This window comes from Ambystoma mexicanum, chromosome 1q, assembly GCF_040938575.1.
Source record: "Ambystoma mexicanum isolate Mex_15411 chromosome 1q, UKY_AmexF1_1, whole genome shotgun sequence".
NCBI lineage: Eukaryota > Metazoa > Chordata > Amphibia > Caudata > Ambystomatidae > Ambystoma > Ambystoma mexicanum.
Genome location: NC_090922.1, coordinates 639,465,077 through 639,470,025, shown reverse-complemented (window position 1 = coordinate 639,470,025; position 4,949 = coordinate 639,465,077). Strand labels below are relative to the sequence as shown.

At 44.0% G+C, this 4,949-nt stretch overlaps 1 non-coding gene across 1 annotated transcript; it reads left to right on the top strand.

Moving 5' to 3' along the window:
* The first annotated feature begins 701 nt into the window (after window positions 1-701).
* Window positions 702-786, top strand: TRNAR-UCU (transfer RNA arginine (anticodon UCU)). The gene is given in 2 exon segments: window positions 702-738; window positions 751-786. It is a non-coding gene; the product is annotated as a tRNA-Arg (tRNA).
* Window positions 787-4,949: the final 4,163 nt, after the last annotated feature.

Below are 4,949 nucleotides of genomic sequence, written 5' to 3'. Positions count from 1 at the left end.
GATCTGCAGCTCTCTTCCCCCGTTTTCTCCAGTACGCCTAACGTCTCTGCCTGGGCGTAAACTCGGAGAGGGATCAGAACGTGGCTCTTCTCGTGTGGCGCATCTTGAAGCACAGAGCCGCGCGCTCCTCCTATTGGGCCGAGGGACAGTGAACAGGCTGTGCCGCGGGCGCTTATTTCTCAGCGGCGACGCCTTGTTGCGACATCTCCCCAGCCTCGAAAACGGCAATATCGTCTGATAACTTGGTAATTGAGACGGGTGCAAAAATGAAGAAAATATGTTGTAGGAAATATATTTTGCGAAAATTCAACTGGAAGAAGATATTTTTTTGTCCTAAATTCTCAATATAAAAAATGTCCTGTTGGCATCATCCATGAACATGTATCGAAGTAACCAATCAGTCCAGCAATTGGGATTTCCGCTATCTCAAGAACGAAACCCTGCATTTCATAACATTGGATGGGAAAGCAACATGGCGGCGGACCGGAGTGTAAACCTCATCAAGAAATAAAGCTGTATGAAACATAGCACAGAAGTAAATGATAACACACGTTTGTGCAATGGTAAGTAAGGATGCGCAAGTATTATGGTTTGTCACAAACCTGCAAGTTTTGTAGTATACTTTTAATTCATTATTTAAATGGTTGATAATCTCTTGCTGACAGAATTCGTATGGGATATACTAAACAGATCCAACAGGTGGCTCCGTGGCGCAATGGATAGCGCATTGGACTTCTAGGAGATGGAGACATTCAAAGGTTCCGGGTTCGAGTCCCGGCGGAGTCGCGTTTTTTTAAAAAAATTTTTATTTCCTGCCAGCTATAGTGTAAACATCGCAGGAATAAAAAACTTTAAAACCAAAATCCATGACAAAAGACGATTCTTATTAACTTGCAAAGTAGACTTCAAAACAAACCAGTAGATCCGCGGCGAGGATCACCACTATACTAATCCAGAGGTCACTAGTTTAGTAGCACATTGGCGTTTCCCCCGATTCTTGAAAAGCCACGGTTTTAGGAGCTTGAATTTGCATTTGTCTAACCCATAAAAGTCGTTGTGTGGGTTGTTCCTGTTTTACGCTTTCTTTTAAGAACAGTTGTGCTTACTCCTCAGAAGCGCAAATCTCCCTCAGTGATTGTATGCACTTGGAAAACGGAACACGATTGACTCTGTGACACAGAAGGAGTGAACACATAAGAGGCACAGATAGTAAGGTGCTTAACAGGCAGGTGCTGAAATGAAAAAGTATTGGAATAGCAAATAGTTTTAAATAGATCGCCCGCCCACCACATGTTAACACATTTAATAGCGGTACTTGAGATTTTATTTTTGAACACTTGACACGGCAGAACAAACGTGCTGCCTTTCTGATTGAAAGGAATTTAATTTGGACATATTGGGCTCCTAGACAGGCATTGATAGAGCAAAGGGGTATGGCGCAGCTCTCTACCTTTTGTGTCGCCAGGGTTGGTGAAAAAACAATATTTTTGTTTTTGCCGGGTGAGAGCCCATTGAAGTGTATGGGGGTTTACAGTGATTCAGCTGATTACAAAAGCGTGAGTTGAGCGCTACTGTTATGGTAACTCCAAAGGAGTGAAGAACATTTGCGACATGGTTGGAGGAGGCAATAGCACAATTAGTTATTTTACGGTTACTCGCAATGATAGTTTGCGAGTGCAAATAAAATATTTGCGATCGAGGGGGTGTCTGACAAAAGTACACACTTGTGCCCCCCTGATGGAGGAAGTGAAGGGGAAGTAGAATGTTGAAGAGCAGGACAGCAACTTGTCTGACAGTATTGTTAAATTCTTTACTAACATGAGAGCGGCAGCGAGAGCAGGACAGAGACACCCCGAACAAGGTCCGCAGGCAGTGCTTTAAGTGGGCCGGGGCCTGCCGGGGCCGGGCCCCGGCAGTCTCCAGAAAGTGGGGCTGAGCCGGGGCCCAGCCGGGGCCCCCCGTCCCACACAACATTGCGGGATGCATTATCCCGCCGCGGCCGCAGCCGCGACGCGAGATGCGCCCGTCATTATGTTGGCCAAGCTGACAGAAGTGCCAGCCAGCCACAGCGACGCTGAGGCTGGCGGCACTTCTGTCAGTTAGTGTAACTCCCTCTGATGACCCCTCATCAGGGTCATCAGAGGAAGTTACTGTCCCTTTGTTTTCCCTCCCCAGGTCACTGACCCCCGCGGGCTCCGTGATCTAATATGCAGATTAAATCATGGAGCCCGCAGGTTCGCAGAGGGTGAAAGACACCTCGGGCTCAGTGATAGCAGATAGATCACAGAGCCCGAGGTGCCTTTCTCCGTCGGCAAAGCTTTATAAAAGATGCCTTGAACTGTGTACGTTTCAAGCCATCTTTTATAAAGGTAGAAATATTTCTATGTTTATAAAAGACGGCTTGAAACGTGCACAATTCAAGGCATCTTTTATAAAGCTTTGTCGACGGACAAAGCCACCTTGCGGTTTGTTTTGTCCGTCATGCCTTGAATTGTTTACGCGTCAAGCCATCTTTTAGAAACATAGAAACATGTTACAAATATCTATGTTTATAAAAGGTGGCTTGAAACGTACACAAACCATAGTAAGGTAAGCACACAAGTGTGCATAACTTACTATGGTTTGTGCACTTTTCAAACCACCTTTTATAAACATAGAAATATGTAACATTGCTATGTTTATAAAATATGGCTTGAAAAGTACACACACCATAGTAGTACGCATACAAACATATAAATGCTCACATACATTTATATATTTGTTTGCGCACCTTACTATGATTTGTGCACTTTTAGGCCACGCCCACAATGAAAGTCACGCCCCCAAACGAGGGCCCCCCCTCAATTTCTTACCCCACTTAAAGCACTGTCCGCAGGTATTGATATGATAGGTTATTTATAATGCGATTAATAACCAGGGGATCGAACCTGTGTTGCTCCGTGTCTTCTAGCTTCCAAGGTGAGCACATTGCCCCTAAGCTATCCTCCCGAGTATCGGAAGGTGTAACATTACAAGCACCTCGGCTAGTTGAACCATCCGCGCATGTTCAACCTAGTCTGAGTGCTGATCAATGCACCTGCCTCTTACACTCTGTTGATGATGAGAGAGGAACAGTAAATGTGAGAGACCCTCTAGTCCTACAAGTGCCCCTTAGGCAAGTGTCGGCAGGCCTTGAGGAGGAAGAGCAGCTAGAGATAGAAGTTTGGGATTTTATAAACTGCCTTTGACGGTCATACAGATAAGGGAATTTTTAGGGATAGTCTGCTACTGATGGCAATGGCTTCTTGGCTATGTTGAAATAGTTAAACCTCTTCAACAATGTATTCAGTGGAGCCAATACAATGGACTCCGGAGGCAGAAGAAGAATCTCAGAAGATATGTTTGTCTGAAGCTCCTGCATTAGGATTGCCAGATTATGAAAAAGCATTTACTCTGAAGGACTCACAAAATCTCCTCACCCACTCACATAGTCGAGGAGTTTTTATGAAGGGCAAGGAGCATTTTCATAGACCTCGCCCTTCATGATGAGTACAGGAATGTCATAAACTTTAATTTGCTATTTACTTCAAAATACATTCTTCACAGTAAATAGCAAATAAACATTTAACTGTGCTGCTGACTTCTGGGTGGTAGTATTGCACCAGATATAAAATCTATGAATGGTGAAATGTGCCATTAGTCTCATCCTCTATCAGATCAAAGCTGCATTGCCAAGAGAACCGCTTGTCCTGGCCACTCCCTGCAGGCCCCAAGACTGAGTCATGATTAAGGACCATCATCAGAAGTCTGCTTTAGCCCCCAAGCGGAATGGGCCCTATTTTGTCCCTCAACATCAAACTCTGCTGTTAAGCTTCAGGAACGTCCAAAAGTAGCCCATGTGTCCCACTGCAAAAGGGCAGTAGCTCTGGCAGATTGAATTATCAGATATTTATATTCTGTCTTGTTATATTTTATCCAGTTTACCACTGCATCTAATGGGTCTACAGGAGATTCTGTAAAGAAATATAACTAATATAGTTCGTCCCTCTGTGGTCCAGAGCTGGCTGTTTGAAAAGTGCTACATTGTCCACTGGCAAGGGGGTAACTGTGGATTAGGAGGGGCCTGGGAATGTGTGTTTGAATTATGGTCATCGTTTATTCCACGGCCAGCTGAGTGATGATTCAGAGTTGTTCCTTATCTGTGTGAAGCCCTTCATAATCGGTTATCAGATGACTAATACCTTCAAGCATTAAATGCTGCAGCACAGACATCAGCAGTAACCCCATTACTCGAAGTGTCTACTAAACCTGAGTTTTTTGTTACTAATGTAACACAGGCATTTGATATATCTAAAACATACCCCGAACCATCCCCTGTTTCTGACATCATCCATTATTGCTACTCTGTCCTTTACACTATAAGAAGGAATCAAACCGTTTATTGGTACACCCAAATACCTTGCACTGTGGTGGTGATATCAAGGAAGACACAAGGTGGTAATTGAAATGGAACTGCAGATGCGGTGAACCTGCCTTTTGGGATGCACAGAGTTATAGTACCAAGTCAGTTTAAGATTGGAGATCCGAGTATGTTGTTGGGGAAGACCTTTGGGCCTTAATTGCAGGTAGAGTGCCATCTATTGACTATTTTAGATTCCAAAAATGATACACAGATGATGAAAATCTGTTTGAACTAGTCACATCCTTTTGCTAGTTTACTAGAGACTTGGAGAATAGGACTTGTACAGTGAGTCAACATCTGAGGTCTCCAGAGATCGGGTTAGGGACTTTATGAAGTTAACTTCAGGGCATAACCAGACTCTCTGGTACGATACAGTGACTTTTATAGATGGGCTAGTTTATTTAAACCTTGTTTTTAATGATACTTTAGCCACAGTATTGTTTACTGTGCCTCCTGCCTGCCTTCCAGGCTACTATACATTCTCCCAACTGTACCAAAGATGCAGCTA